This window comes from Epinephelus lanceolatus, chromosome 3, assembly GCF_041903045.1.
Source record: "Epinephelus lanceolatus isolate andai-2023 chromosome 3, ASM4190304v1, whole genome shotgun sequence".
Classification (NCBI taxonomy): Eukaryota; Metazoa; Chordata; class Actinopteri; order Perciformes; family Serranidae; genus Epinephelus; species Epinephelus lanceolatus.
The window spans coordinates 33081985-33097109 of NC_135736.1; the positions used below are offsets into that span (position 1 = coordinate 33081985).

The 15125-nt window shown below is 42.1% G+C and overlaps 1 long non-coding RNA gene across 1 annotated transcript; it reads right to left on the reverse strand.

The window, feature by feature from the left end:
* Window positions 1–4326: 4326 nt before the first annotated feature.
* LOC117255926 (uncharacterized) lies at window positions 4327–5800 on the reverse strand. The gene is made up of 2 exons (XR_004501585.2): window positions 5484–5800; window positions 4327–4824 (listed from the first exon to the last, which is right to left on the reverse strand). It is a non-coding gene; the product is annotated as an uncharacterized LOC117255926 (long non-coding RNA).
* Window positions 5801–15125: the final 9325 nt, after the last annotated feature.

Consider the following 15125-nt stretch of genomic DNA (forward strand, 5'->3'; position numbering starts at 1 on the left):
TTGCTCAGTGGGTCCCAGAGACATCAGTGCTCACCACTGAAAATTCTCTGGTTGCTGGTTTTGAGAGAGTAGCTCATGTTCACAAATACTGATAAGATTTTCCACGGCCATGGAAATAACAAATCAGAATTTGCTTGTTCCCCTTCAAGTCCAACTGAGCTGTAGTGGGTTCTGTTCAATGTAACGTCTGAGGGCCCTGGCCTTGGTATTGCCATATTTAGGCAACAATACATCTGTGTCAATAGGGAAACAACGTATTCCTGCAGGTTTCCTCTCTGTGGAAATTGGAGGGGGGGGGGTTGACTGAGGATCAACCTCACTGTCATCTTCGTCACCTAGCTGCAGTGGGTTGCATTCTATGTGCTGGTTTAGGGCCCTAGCTTGAGCATTGGCATATATAGACAATGATACATCCATCTCAACAGGGAAACTACGTCCTCCTGCAGGTTCCCTCTCTGTGGAAATCGGGGGGAGACGGATTAACTGAGGACCAACCTCACTGTCGTCTTTGTCACCTAGCTGCAGTGGGTTGCGTTCAATGTAACGTCTGAGGGCCCTGGCCTTGGCATTGCCATATTTAGGCAACACTATATCCGTCGCAACAGGGAAACAACGTCGTCCTGCAGGTTCCCTCTTTATGGAAATTGGAGGGGGGGGGGTTAACTGAGGACCAACCTTACTGTCATCTTCGTCACCTAGCTGCAGTGGGTTGCGTTCAATGTAACATCTGAGGGCCCTAGCTTGAGTAATGCCATGTGTAGGCAATGACACATCTGTCTCAACAGGGAAACAACGTCGTCCTGCAGGTTCCCTCTCAGTGGAAATAGGGGGGAGAGGGATTCGCTGAAAATCAACCTCACTGTTGTCTTCGTCACCTAGCTGAAGTGGGTTGCGTTCAATGTAACGTCTGAGGGCCCTAGCTTGAGTAATGCCATATTCAGGCAATGACACATCTGTCTCAACAGGGAAACAACGTCGTCCTGCAGGTTCCCTCTCAGTGGAAATAGGGGGGAGAGGGATTCGCTGAAAATCAACCTCACTAACGTTTTCGTCACCGAGCTGCAGTGGGTTGCATTCTATGTGCCGTTTAAGGGCCCTAGCTTGTGCATTGCCATATATAGGCAATGATACATCCGTCTCAACAGGGAAACAACGTCGTCCTGCAGGTTCCCTGTCTGTGGAAATAGGGGGGGGACGGATTAACTGAGGATCAACCTCACTGTCGTCTTCGTCACTAATCTGCAGTAGGTGACATTCATCTCCCTGTTTGAGGGCCAACACTCGCATATTGCTACATTTGAGTAAAGATCCCTCTGTATCTGTGGTCCCCACAGCCCCAGTGGGGAGTCGGAGTCGCCTTACACGTGTCTGTCCTCTTGAAGTCAAAGCCTCCTTCGTAGGTCTGGGAGGTGGTGGACTTGGTTTCAGGTCTCTTGCCTTACTTAAGACAGTGGCCTGCATAATGACGATTGTGTCCTCACAAAGATGGGACCCACAACTGTCAGGAGCTAAACATCTATGTTCAGGGCTCCTATTTACAAACTTTCAGGCCATTGTACTGTGATGTCACAAAGCAAAATTACATGTGTTCCATTCCGTGTCACATGATGTCACATTCCACTTCGCTTTGATGTTTAGAATTCCAGGATTCCATTCATATTTCTTAAATTTCAGTGTTCTTTATTGACATGAACATTACCCTTCATTATTTATATTATTTATTACCATTCATAATAAATAAATAAATAAATAAATTCATTATTTATTATAAATGAACACATAAATAATTAAATATATGATGCTTTACCATTCAGGGCATGCACTGTTTTTTTTCCCTGCTACACTGTGATGATGTGATTGTGCTACTGACTCAAATTGTATTGACTCATGGAGGTGATGACCTGGGGTCTGTTTCACAAAGCAGGTTTAGTGAAAACTCAGAGTCTGTTAACCCTGAAATGAGGGAAACGGAAAGTTTTCCGTTTCAAAAAGGGAGGTAACTCAACCCAGAGAAAGAGGGGTAACTCTAGCCTGTTTCAGAGAGAGAGGTAACTTAAGCTCTCGGTCAGTTACCTTAGTAACAGACTCTATGAACCTAACCTGATCGGGACCAGGTTTCTCTCAATGAACCTCGAGTTTAAAAAAAATCATTTAAAAAAATCAGAGTCAGTATATTAGAAGTCTATTAGGCACAGTAGGTGGCGACTTTTTTCACTAACATGGCATGTCCTTTTGATAACGATCCTGTGGATGAAGGTGCAGCATTACTGCACAGAGAATTAAATATTCATCGGGAGATGGTTATCAGACCGCGCATAGATGTTCTAGCATTTCCACACAATTATCTTTTTGAGCTGTACTGTTTCACATCACAGTCCATCGTCTACATACACAACCTAATCCGTCCTTACATTTGCAACATTACCAATCGTAGTCATGCTCTCACATCCCAGCAGATATTGTGTGTTGTGCTGTGTTTCTTTGCAAATGGACGTTTTTTGTACAATGTCGAAGATGCTGAGCACTTGAGTAAGGCAACTGTATGCAGGGCAGTCAGAAAAGTGTGCCTCGCCCTGGCGGTGGCGGTGCTGGGCCATCACCCATTTTACGGGCATTTGCCTTCTTTCTGTTGGCTGAGTAGAAGTCTGTGCTAGTTTAAATAGGCTTAATTATTTAACAGAACATGATATAGATGAGAAGACATTTATGTGTGTGAAAGCAGCATTATGTTGGGGATAAAACACAGTCAAACAGCCACTTAATATTTACTTTACAATGTAAAACATGATCAAAATGAGGTACCCCCAAGAGATTATGCCGAGGTCTTACCAAGCAAGGGAGTTCAAGTATCTTGGGGTCTTGTTCACGAGTGAGGGTAGAATGGAGCGTGAGATGGATCGGCGGGTTGGTGCGGCTTCTGCAGTGATGCGGGCGCTGCGCCAGTCCGTCATGGTGAAGACGGAGCTGAGCCGGAAAGCAAAGCTTTCAATTTACTGGTCCAGCTACATCCCAACCCTCACCTATGGTCATGAGCTCTGGGTAGTGACCGAAAGAATGAGATCACAGATACAAGTGGTGGAAATGACATTCCTCCGTGGGGTGGCTGGGCTCAACCTTAGAGATAGGGTGAGGAGCTCAGACATCCTGAGGGAGCTCGGAGTAGAGCCGCTGCTCCTTCGCGTCGAAAGGGGTCAGTTGAGGTGGTTCGGGCATCTGACTAGGATGCCTCCTGGGCGCCTTCTGCTGGAGGTGTCCCGGGCACATCCCACTGGTAGGAGGCCCCGGGGCAGACCCAGAACATGAGCTGGGAAGCATTGCCGGGGAGAGGGATGTCTGGGGTGCTTTGCTCGGCCTGCTGCCCCTGCGACCCGGCCCTGGATAAGTGGATGAAAATGGATTTATGGATGGAAACTAGTTATAGTCACATGACGTACGTGTCAAGTGACATATGTCATATAAACATACATCTAATATGTAATTTAGTTAAGTCATGTAACAAATGTACTTATTTTAACCCAGACCAAACCCAGTTTATTTTAAAAGGAGACTATGCAATGAGCAGAAAGGATCTCTGTGCCTGGGACTCACACACACAGTGAGAGGGCTAACTTGGCTAATGTTTCCCAGCAGTTATTATGTTTTTAATAAGTACTTTTTCACTTGTATGTCAGGAAAAAAAACACCTATAAACATTGCTATATGCATTACAATTTTTTGAAAATCTGCCATGAAATCAGGGATTTCAGGCCACAGCAATCACAAAAACAGCCCATAAATCCTAGAAGGACTGGTGATCAGATTTCAACTCAGAACTCAGTTTGCTGCAGTGAACCATCTTGTGACTGAAAAGAGAACAAAACCTGATATTTTCCTGATGATATCTAACTGAGGTGAAGCAGAAACACTGCAGTGGTTTAGAAATTATGTGCAGCTGCAAAATCTCTACAATGACTCCATCTGTACGTATTAAGAGATTGTACAGAGACACTTCTCTGAGGCAACTTGTATGTATAGTATATACAAGGAGAGGTGCAGAAGTCTGTATCCCACAGTATAATTGTGTCTAACAGAGTCACCAAGGTTTTTATTGTGCTGATGTGACATGTCAGTGAAGCTGAAGGTGGTGTTACTTCAAAGAGAGTACCATTGTTTCCTTTGTGCTGTGGCTGATGGTGCCCTGAGGCAAGAGCCTTGTTTTATTTTAGTGATTATTTTCTTCATGTAACCCACCAGTTACTTCAGAGTTTGGACCAGAGACTAGGTTCGTGGAGGAGGGTTTAAAGAGGAATTGACAGACACAATAACTAAATGGAGCCACACGGTATGTTGGAAGCAGTCAACTATATTAACAGTATGGAAAATAAAATAAAATAGAATAAACAAAATTCAGTGCAATGGCATCTGATCACTCAGTGGTTCACAGTTTTTCTTTTTCAGTACAAAACCAAATAAAAGTGTCCCATTGGAACAGTAACGCTCCTTTAATGGTTCCTTGAATGTTCCTTTAATTGTTCCTTGAATGTTCCTTTAATTGTTCCTTGAATGTCCCTTTAAGGTTTTGTCGTTGTTAGTCAGCGCGCTTTGTGTGTATGTCAAGTCAAGGGAAAGTTCAAAGAGTCAGGGGTCACACATCAAGAGTGTGTGTGGTGGTCCTACCACAGACACTATCAGTTAAGGTGAAGAAGGGGTTGGATGTCCTCTTCCGGCTCAGGTGCTGGTTCCCTACTCCGTTGGCAAGGAAAATCTTCACTGGCTCGCCATCTCCCTCAACCAGGAGAATCCAGATCCACCTCTTAAGGTTTCTATAGGGTCTCAAAACCTAGCCTGTATAAAGACAGGGCTATCACTACACAGAATCATCAAACTTCTCTTATGGCCATATTCAATACATAAATCTCAACACACTACTGGAACACAATAGTGATTAAATGATTTTTTTTTTTATGTTGTACAGTTCTTTCTTTTTTTCTTAAGGTGAGTATTTTCACACATTTTTAATCATTTTTGATCAACATGAATTATTTTAGCTATTTAACCATGAATTATGATCATTTTAGCTCATTTTCCCACATGAAATATGGTTCATTTTAATCCCTTTTTAACCATTTCACACATTAAATTCACAACATTGAATTATGAACTGAAATTTAGCAAAATGCACCTTTAACACACATCAGAATATCAATTCAGGGCTTCAGAGTTTCTGCCTCTGTGATATATGAACATGTTTAGCAGCATTTAACAAGACACACACCCTAACAGTGCATCTCAAAGCGAATACACAGGAAAATAAATAGCACACCTCATTTGTTTCATCAGATTATCAGAGCAAAATATGCAGTTTTAACTCTTAAAACACACAGTAAACAGTAGCGGCAGGTCACGTTCATGTATCAACAAGTCTTCTGCCATCTCACGAGCTGAATCACGATGTGGCTACTACAGTTAACATGTGCTAGCGCTAGTTAGCTCGAGCGACTCACCAAGTCTCTGCCGAAAATAATAACCCACAGATCCTCGACCACCTCTCTGCTGCAGGTAGGTACACTTTCACGGGTTATCCTGTGTTGATAAGTGAGTTAACAACCGCTGTTTTCGTGACTTCTTATTGACTTTCTCTTCCGTGATTTCCCTCTGATCGTATCGCTGCTCTGACTCTGTAGCTCTGACTCCGTGCCGCACTACTCTGCATTCTCCCTCCGCACTGTAACTCTCGCGAGAAGAGGGTGGGGCTACTTTCTCTCACGAACCATCTATATAATACAACAAATGAGAATTGAGAGTGTGCGAAATTAATATTACTGACAGAATAATAACTAAAGAGGGTTAATTAAATAAAAAATAATATTTTAAGGGGAACAACAATAGTAACTGTTTTCTACTGGGTTACATTCAAATGCAAACAGATACCTGGATTTGTTTCCTGTAGCAGAATGAACTGAGAGTGCAATGCCCTCAGGGTCCGACATTAACGGTTGCCCGAATGCCCGGGGCAAGTAAAAACAGACGGCGGGCCAGCAGACCCTGCGCAGACATGCCCGATCGGGCAAACAGCACTGACTCGGGCACACACACATACCGGACAGCCTCTCAGTCCTTACCCGCTAACGTTAGCTCATGTACAACACGGGTACCACACAGAAACTTTTACAAAGGGTCATAATGTGGTTCTAGTGACTGTCAAATCACCAGCGAAAGTTGTTTTAAACGCAGACACGGAGAGCATGCTGCCTGCTCTCATGGGACAAAGATCCTCTGAGAAGAAAGATGGTTCACTCTGCTCTGTCGCCAGGAACAAATTGGGAGGCAAAGATCCTCTCTGAGGAAGAGGGCTCACCAAAACGTTTTTTTTTTTGTTTTTTTCTTTTAATAAATTGAACACACATTAAAGAACATACAAGATCCTGTAGAGAATTAATACATATAATACAATACAATAAACATTGTCAAAGAGGATTTTTTTAAAGGCAAATTAAATATTGGGGATTTATGTAAAAATATACAGAGAGACATATAAATAATTATATAATTAAAGATATGTAGGCTATGTTAGGTGAATACTCCTGTCAGTGACCCTGACCACTGGCATTGGCAAAAGAACTGGAGTTGGTCCCCGGACGCTGCACTGCAGCTGCCCACTGCTCCCAGTGTATACAGTAAGATGGGTCAAATGCAGAGGTCAAATTTCATTTCAATGTATGTAATGTGGTGAGAAAGGATAATAAAGAATCTTCTTATAATAATTTCTTAATAACTAGGAGATAACAAAATAATAAAGAGATTTCAAAGACTTAAAAAATAAGGGTCATGAATCAAAACAAGAAACGAGATATATCCCCAGTCATGCACACCCAGTTTTAATAAACTCAGTACTGTTTTTCAACACATATATTGTTTTGTCTTCATTCAATGTAGTTAACACATATTGTTATTGCACCATTGGTTTTGGCCTTGGTGCCCCACATTTCGGCCGTGATGCCCCAATAAATTTGTATTTATCAAAGGCCAAAGTGGCCTTGCCCTAAAAATATCTTAACTCCAGGCCTGTAATCGTGTATTTCCTCTCCTGTTTCTGTCCTCGGAGGGGCCAGCTGCAGTGTGCTGCTTTTTTATGTGCTGCTGCCTCCATTAGCTGAGCGTCTCTGCTGACGTAAGATATAAGTCATGAGCGAAAATATGCACCACACAGCCAGAAAAAGAACCTCTTAGGCAGGGCAAGTAAGAATTTAGATGGGGCAAGTAGATTTGAGAAGTACTTGCTCGGCAGGGCAAGTAGGAAAAAACCTTAACGTCGGACCCTGGCCCTCATGAAAGGCATTTGTTATAAGTTTGGTTGTTGCAATGACAAGTCTTCATTTCTCTGGGTACTGTGGGTAAATACAGGACATTTTATGGATCACCTGCATGTGCACCTGATCAGTAATTTATTTAGTGCCCACCTGTACTGAACCCCAATTTACACACCCACAACAGAACACACATGCGGCGAGGGACGTAATACGTCGGCATGAGCACATACTGCTTTTCTACTGTTATACCCCATCATGTGTCTTTGTCTTACTATCTTGCTTTCACATGTCTCTCAACGCAGCCTTGCCACATTTCTCTCCCTCCCTCTACTCCATGCTGATGTTTTCCCAGTTGGCTGGAATATTAAAGAGAACATGCAGGATTTTTTTTTTACTTGCTGTGATGATGTGATATGTGCACTGAAGAGTCCATCACACCTGTCAGAAGATGGTGTGATGAAGCCAACAGAACCACATCATCCATCTGCAAAAAGCAGTCCATGAATACCACAAGCATAATTGGTAACAAGGGACAACCCTGGTGGAGGCCAATGCCCACCAAGAACATGTTTGACTTTACGCCAAGTATGCGGACACAGCTCTCACTTTGGTCATACAGGGATCGGATGGCTCCTAGCAGCAAACCCAGTACCCTGTGGTCCTGCAGTGCCCCCCACAAGACCCTCCGAGGGACGCGGTCGTAAGCCCTCTCCAACTCCAGAAAACACATGTCGAGTTTTTGTCAAAAGGTGTCACCGTGGCAGCGCAGCAAATTTCAATGTTTTGACATGACACCAAAAGTTGTTCTAACTCGATTCCACATGGTCATATCTTTTCAAAATTTCCCCACATATGATGACAGTCACAGCCTAAACGTATCTACAGAGGAATTTTGAATCACTATCATAGCGCCACCTACTGGCAAAAGGAAATGACAATTTTTATATTTCACTGTCCTCCTTCTAGCAGGTTTATCAGAGCCACCTCAAATTTGTTCAGAAAAGTCCTAAGACCTTCATGATACTCAGAAATTAGGCTTTAGAGTTTTCATCAAATACCATTGCTGTGACATCGCATTATTCGCCATGAAACAGGAAGTTGTTTGAAAGGGGCAAGGGATGCTTGAAAACTAACAAAACTTGGTACACACATCACAATTCCTAAAACGTGTTATCTTATATATTTTTTCTCTTTGATGCGCCAAGGAGGTTCAGTAGAGCTCCCTATAAAATTTCAATGAAGCAGCCCCCGCAGTACGTTTTGCCTAGAAGTATGATAATTGGTAGGCATATGTAACATCCCAAGATGTACAAAAGAAAAGCCTCTTGGAGCCATGTCCCAACCTCAACAGGAAGTAAGCCATTTTTAATTTAATGTTTTAATGCATTTTTTTTGGCCATTTCCAGGGGTGGTACTTTAACAAACTCCTCCTACAGACTTGATCCGATTGACTTCAAATTTTGTCTGTACCATCTTAAGACCTTTGACATCAAAAGTTGCTTGAGTTGTTGAGTTTTCGTCAAACCGTGTGACCGTGGCGTGATGTTAAAATTCCATGTTTTGCCACCAAACAGGACAGGGTTTGTAACTCTAGCATATATGGTCCAATCTGCCCCAAACTTCACATCTTTTATGAGGCTCCAGGCCCAAAGCCATCTACATGCACATTAGGTGTCATGGTGATTGTGCCATCTACTGGCAACAGAAAGTACGTTTTGTCAGACAATTATTTGATGATTTACATGACATTTACATGGTGGGGTCTACAACTGACCCATGGCTAAGTCCCGCCCTCAAACGCGACAAGCCAATCACAGTGCGTATAGCCATTCCAATACACGTTCATTGAAATGCATTACAGAAAGTCAGTTTTGTTCGATTTTATGAGCTTTTTCGGAGATTTGAAGTTTAAAAATGGTCAAACGGTATGCATGGGATACATGCAACTCCGACACAAGGTATCCTGAGAGGCTGGGCTATGGGGTGTATTTTTTATCCTTTCCTAAACCACATCTCAACCGTGAAAAGTGTCTCCTTTGGATAAAGTTATGTGGTAACTTAGACCACAACATCAACTCAACGTGAATAAGATTAACAATGATGTCTACATCTGTTCTAAGGGAAGTCAACATTGTGTTTGAGGCAACATATTGTCACTTTGCTGGAAGGAAATATAAAGTTATCTTTAACATCTCTAGCTAACATTAGCTAAAGTTAGCCTAACGTTAGCTCCTAGCTGCGTTGTTCATCATGTCACTTTATTTGCTGGGAGTTCATTAGCCTATTTTGTTCTAGTTTTGTACTTTGGTGATCATACATCATTGTTAACTGTTGACCAAAGGGCTCTAGTTAAGCTAACGTTAACTTCTCGAGCTTAGCTTTATTAATTTATCTGTAATTGCAGAGATAAAGATGGTAAAAAGGCCGTTATCCTTTTCTCATATTCTGAGCCAAAAATCTGAACTTTAGTGGCACTTTAACTTGTTGTCTCTGATGGTGACGGCAACGAGATGCAGTTCATAAGCGTACACTGTTTACCTGTAAATTTTGGCTTGTAATTTAAGCTTTTCATCGACCTTCTCAACAGTAAAATGATTAATATATCCCGCTGCTTTTCTATCTTTTTTTTCTTTTCTTTCTTTCTTTCTTTCTTTCTTTCTGTCTGTCAGCAACATACATTCCTAACACAGGACGGGTTGTTTTTATTGACTGAGTTGATTATTAAGCCATAGTGATGCGCGGATTGGCTCTGATAGCACCCGAATCAGCATGTACGCATCAACCATCCAGCCGTTACAACCTGATTGAGCTAGCAAAGCAGTTTTGTGTTGCTATGTGTGGTATTTATTAAGTTTTGGGAAATCACAACATCTAGAAAGCATCAGCTGACAGGGACAGCTAACACTAGCAGCAAAGCTAACATCAGGACGTCATCTGTTAAAAGCCTCCCGTTGTCAGATATGACATGAAACTACTCCAGTTAGCTCAATCATGTTGTAACTAAGACATCTGCTAACAGCTAATGGTTAGCCCGGCTAATCTACGATAACCATGTTAATTACTAAACGTGCACACAGAAATAGTAATGTTTGTTCAATCATTGTGTTTATAGACTTTACAAACATCAGATTAGTCTAAAGGGTGATATAGTGATGTGAAAAATGTGATATACAGTACAGGCCAAAAGTTTGGACACACCTTCTCATTCAATGCGTTTTCTTTATTTTCATGACTATTTACATTGTAGATTCTCACTGAAGGCATCAAAACTATGAATGAACACATGTGGAGTTATGTACTTAACAAAACAAGGTGAAATAACTGAAAACATGTTTTATATTCTAGTTTCTTCAAAATAGCCACCCTTTGCTTTGATTACTGCTTTGCACACTCTTGGCATTCTCTCGATGAGCTTCAAGAGGTAGTCACCTGAAATGGTTTCCACTTCACAGGTGTGCCTTATCAGGGTTAATTAGTGGAATTTCCTGCTTTATCAATGGGGTTGGGACCATCAGTTGTGTTGTGCAGAAGTCAGGTTAATACACAGCCGTTAACAACTGTTAAAATTCATATTATGGCAAGAACCAATCAACTAACTAAAGAAAAACGAGTGGCCATCATTACTTTAAGAAATGAAGGTCAGTCAGTCCAGAAAATTGCAAAAACTTTAAATGCGTCCCCAAGTGGAGTCGCAAAAACCATCAAGCGCTACAACGAAACTGGCACACGAGGACCGACCCAGGAAAGGAAGACCAAGAGTCACCTCTGCTTCTGAGGATAAGTTCATCCGAGTCACCAGCCTCAGAAATGGCAAGTTAACAGCAGCTCAGATCAGAGACCAGATGAATGCCACACAGAGTTCTAGCAGCAGACCCATCTCTAGAACAACTGTTAAGAGGAGACTGCGCGAATCAGGCCTTCATGGTCAAATAGCTGCTAGGAAACCACTGCTAAGGAGAGGCAACAAGCAGAAGAGATTTGTTTGGGCCAAGAAACACAAGGAATGGACATTAGACCAGTGGAAATCTGTGCTTTGGTCTGATGAGTCCAAATTTGAGATCTTTGGTTCCAACCGCCGTGTCTTTGTGAGACGCAGAAAAGGTGAACGGATGGATTCCACATGCCTGGTTCCCACTGTGAAGCATGGAGGAGGAGGTGTGATGGTGTGGGGGTGTTTTGCTGGTGACACTGTTGGGGATTTATTCAAAATTGAAGGCACACTGAACCAGCATGGCTACCACAGCATCCTGCAGCGACATGCCATCCCATCCGGTTTGCGTTTAGTTGGACCATCATTTATTTTTCAACAGGACAATGACCCCAAACACACCTCCAGGCTGTGTAAGGGCTATTTGACCAAGAAGGAGAGTGATGGAGTGCTGCGGCAGATGACCTGGCCTCCACAGTCACCGGACCTGAACCCAATCGAGATGGTTTGGGGTGAGCTGGACCGCAGAGTGAAGGCAAAGGGGCCAACAAGTGCTAAACACCTCTGGGAACTCCTTCAAGACTGTTGGAAAACCATTTCAGGTGACTACCTCTTGAAGCTCATCGAGAGAATGCTAAGAGTGTGCAAAGCAGTAATCAGAGCAAAGGGTGGCTGTTTTGAAGAAACTAGAATATAAAACATGTTTTCAGTTATTTCACCTTTTTCTGTTAAGTACATAACTCCACATGTGTTCATTCATAGTTTTGATGCCTTCAGTGAGAATCTACAATGTAAATAGTCATGAAAATAAAGAAAACGCATTGAATGAGAAGGTGTGTCCAAACTTTTGGCCTGTACTGTATATATATATATATATATATATATATATATATATATGTATATAGATATATATATATAAACTCAACCAGGTAAACAACAAGGCGATTCCCATTTACACAGTGGTCAAGAGTGCTGGACCGGAAGTATCGCACAAAAAAACGGAAGCTGGCTGCGTTCTGTTTTGTGTCCGTGTTTCCATGAAAAATAAGGTGAATTGGCCAGCTTACTTGTTAGCATAGCCAACCTACTTAGCAAGCTAATTCACTAACCCTGCAGTAGCGTATAAGGTTTTTGTCTAATGGTCCTAATTTTGTTCAACTTTACTAACTTCATTTTGGAAAACTAGCTTAGCTCTGAAGAAGCACAAAACAATTTTGAAAGAAGCACAAGAGCAGCACGCTGATGATGTCAGAGGGCTGTGATTGGTTGATTGCAATGTTGGTCGAGGAATGCGACATTTACATGTAGAGCAATATCCCACTATTATTCTGAATATGATAATATTCATGGGAACAGCAAAGTATGTTTGGATATTCTGAATTAGGCCTTTTTCCAAAAGTAGCATTTTCCAGTTAAGACATGTGGGACGTGCTGCTGTTATTTGGGTTTCAGGAGTGTTCTTTGGACATGTAATGCATTCAGAATATGTGTCTCAATCAGGGTTTTTACCGTAGTTTGTGACACACGGTCTCTTGCCTGTTTACGGGGATCCATGTCATTGGTTCGACAGCCCATTGGTTCGACATCCCATTAGTCCAACTGTCCACGGTGCTGAACGGCTCGCGGCGGGCGTATGGTGCGCCGCGACCGGCTTGAGGCGGAGAAGACTCACGGCTTATGTGTTTGTCACTTTCTTTTTCATTTTAACCCACACCATGATCTTTTCCTGACCCTAACCAAGTGGTTTTTGAGCCTAAACCTAACCAGACCTTAACCACAGGGCGTCATGATGATTTTGGAACGGACTTCGGAACAATGGGTTTAATATGGTTGGAACAATAGGATGTCGAACCAATGGGCTGTCGAACCAATGGGCAGTTCCCGTTTACGGTTGGCTCTATGTGTTGTCATGGATGCGTTGTACCCAAATGTCTATCCAGTAGATTGCAGTGCTGGTGCCGAGATACAGGCCCGAAAGAAAAGCTCATACCTTTTCAAGAGGGTGGCAAAAGGAATGAAAGAGGGAGGCTGTGTTTGCACGGTCAAACAAGTCCACTACAAGTAGAGAACTTTGAAAAAAAAAATAAAAAGTTTGATGAAAAGAAGCATGATGCATATAAGGCACGGTGGTGCAGTGATTAGTATTGTCACCTCATAGCAAGAGGGTTCACTGTTCGAATCCAGGGTGGAGGGTTTGAACCCAGGGTGGGGGAGCCTGTCTGTGTGGAATTTGCATGTTCTCCCCGTGTCAGTGTGGGTTTTCTCAGGGTACTCCAGCTTCCTCCCACAGTCCAAAGACATGCAGGTTAATTGGTGCCTATAACACCTGTAGGTGTGTCTGTTTCTATGTGTCAGCCCTGTGATAGTCTGGTGACCTGTCCAGGGTGTACTCTGCCTCTCGTCCAGTGTCAGTCACATTAGAGCAAATATCAGTGGCTATTCAATTTCATTATCCATGTAAATAGTTTAGGAGTATTGTCTTTCAGAATAAGGGCAAAGAAATGCAATATTTTGTGCATGTAGACATAGTCAATGATGTGTGTAACTTTGTCCTGCAAAAGGAAATCATGAGCTTACATCACCTCTGACATCACACACTCTTCAGTGCGCCAGACAACCTCGAAAACCCTTGTGCATCTCATTTCCGGTGCATTTACCCTTTTGCTTCTCTTTCTGCATCTCATCTCTCTTCCTGCATGATTCATTCTTCACCTACAGTTTGAGATTCACTTTGGGTCAAAAGCAAGATTTGCAGTGGAGACACCTTTTAAAGAGAGTGATGATAAAAGATGTAAGAGCTAGAGAAACATTAGGGCATACGGACACAAATCAAAGCTAAAAATGGGAGATTAAAGGGTCAGTTCACCCAAATAAGGGTTTGTGATTTCAAACTTCCGCTGCCCCCCCAGTGCAATTCATTGAAAAAGTAAATTAATAAAAACTCATCTGTCTAATTCAAAGTGAAACAACAACTACTTCATCCCTTTAGGCTTTTAGGTTTTAGAAAGATTTGTTGAATTGACTCCATAGCAAAGAGCTAATTTTCACAGTGAAAAAGATTAAATGAATGCCTCCCTACATAAACACAGCAATCATACACTTGACTGAAAATGAGTACAAATACTTTTTGCTCATTGACAACACAAACCAGACATTGTTTTTCCATTATAAATCATTACATGTCTGCACCACTCTTCATTTTGCAATACAAGCTGCAGCCGTAGCTTACACTAATTAATACAGATGGCCCTAAAAAGGAGGGAGGTGAGCAGCACAAAGACGAAGAGTATCCTGTGATCCCGGGCCGTTTTAGTATTGATTTGCCATTTGACACAGATGCATTAAGTAAAACTAATGGAGGGCCTTCAAGGGGACAGAAGAGAAAAGAGGAAAGGAAAGGTGAGGAGTAGGAGAGAACCGCTCAGGTGGTTGGAAAGCCGAGAAGAAAGTTGGAGTGTGTTTAGTGCCCTTTTATATGATGGTCTGGTGGAGTTAGCAGTGTTTTCACCTGTTGCAGTTGATTGCAGAAACAGAGCTGCTGGCAGTAAGAAATAACTCCTTTTTTTTGAGAACAAAGGTGAAAAAGTGGTCGGTAAAATTAAATGTTTGTTGCTTAAATTCAAGGTAGAATCTGTCTATTTTTCTATTTAGCACATGAGACTATACATATTTAGCTGTTCTTAATTTTTTAATTCATTTTTGTAACAGTCGTAGCATCATGAATACAGTTTCCTGGTTATTGTACAAACTCATCTTTAGTTTCCATGCCTTTATTCTTGTTTATGGTATCTTCTTTTTCTAAGTTGCATTTACTATCCTTGATTTTGTTATGTTTTATCCAATAGTGTTTTTGCTTCCAGTAGTCAAAGTGTCTTACTGCAGAACTGCACACATAATTAGGGCCAGAG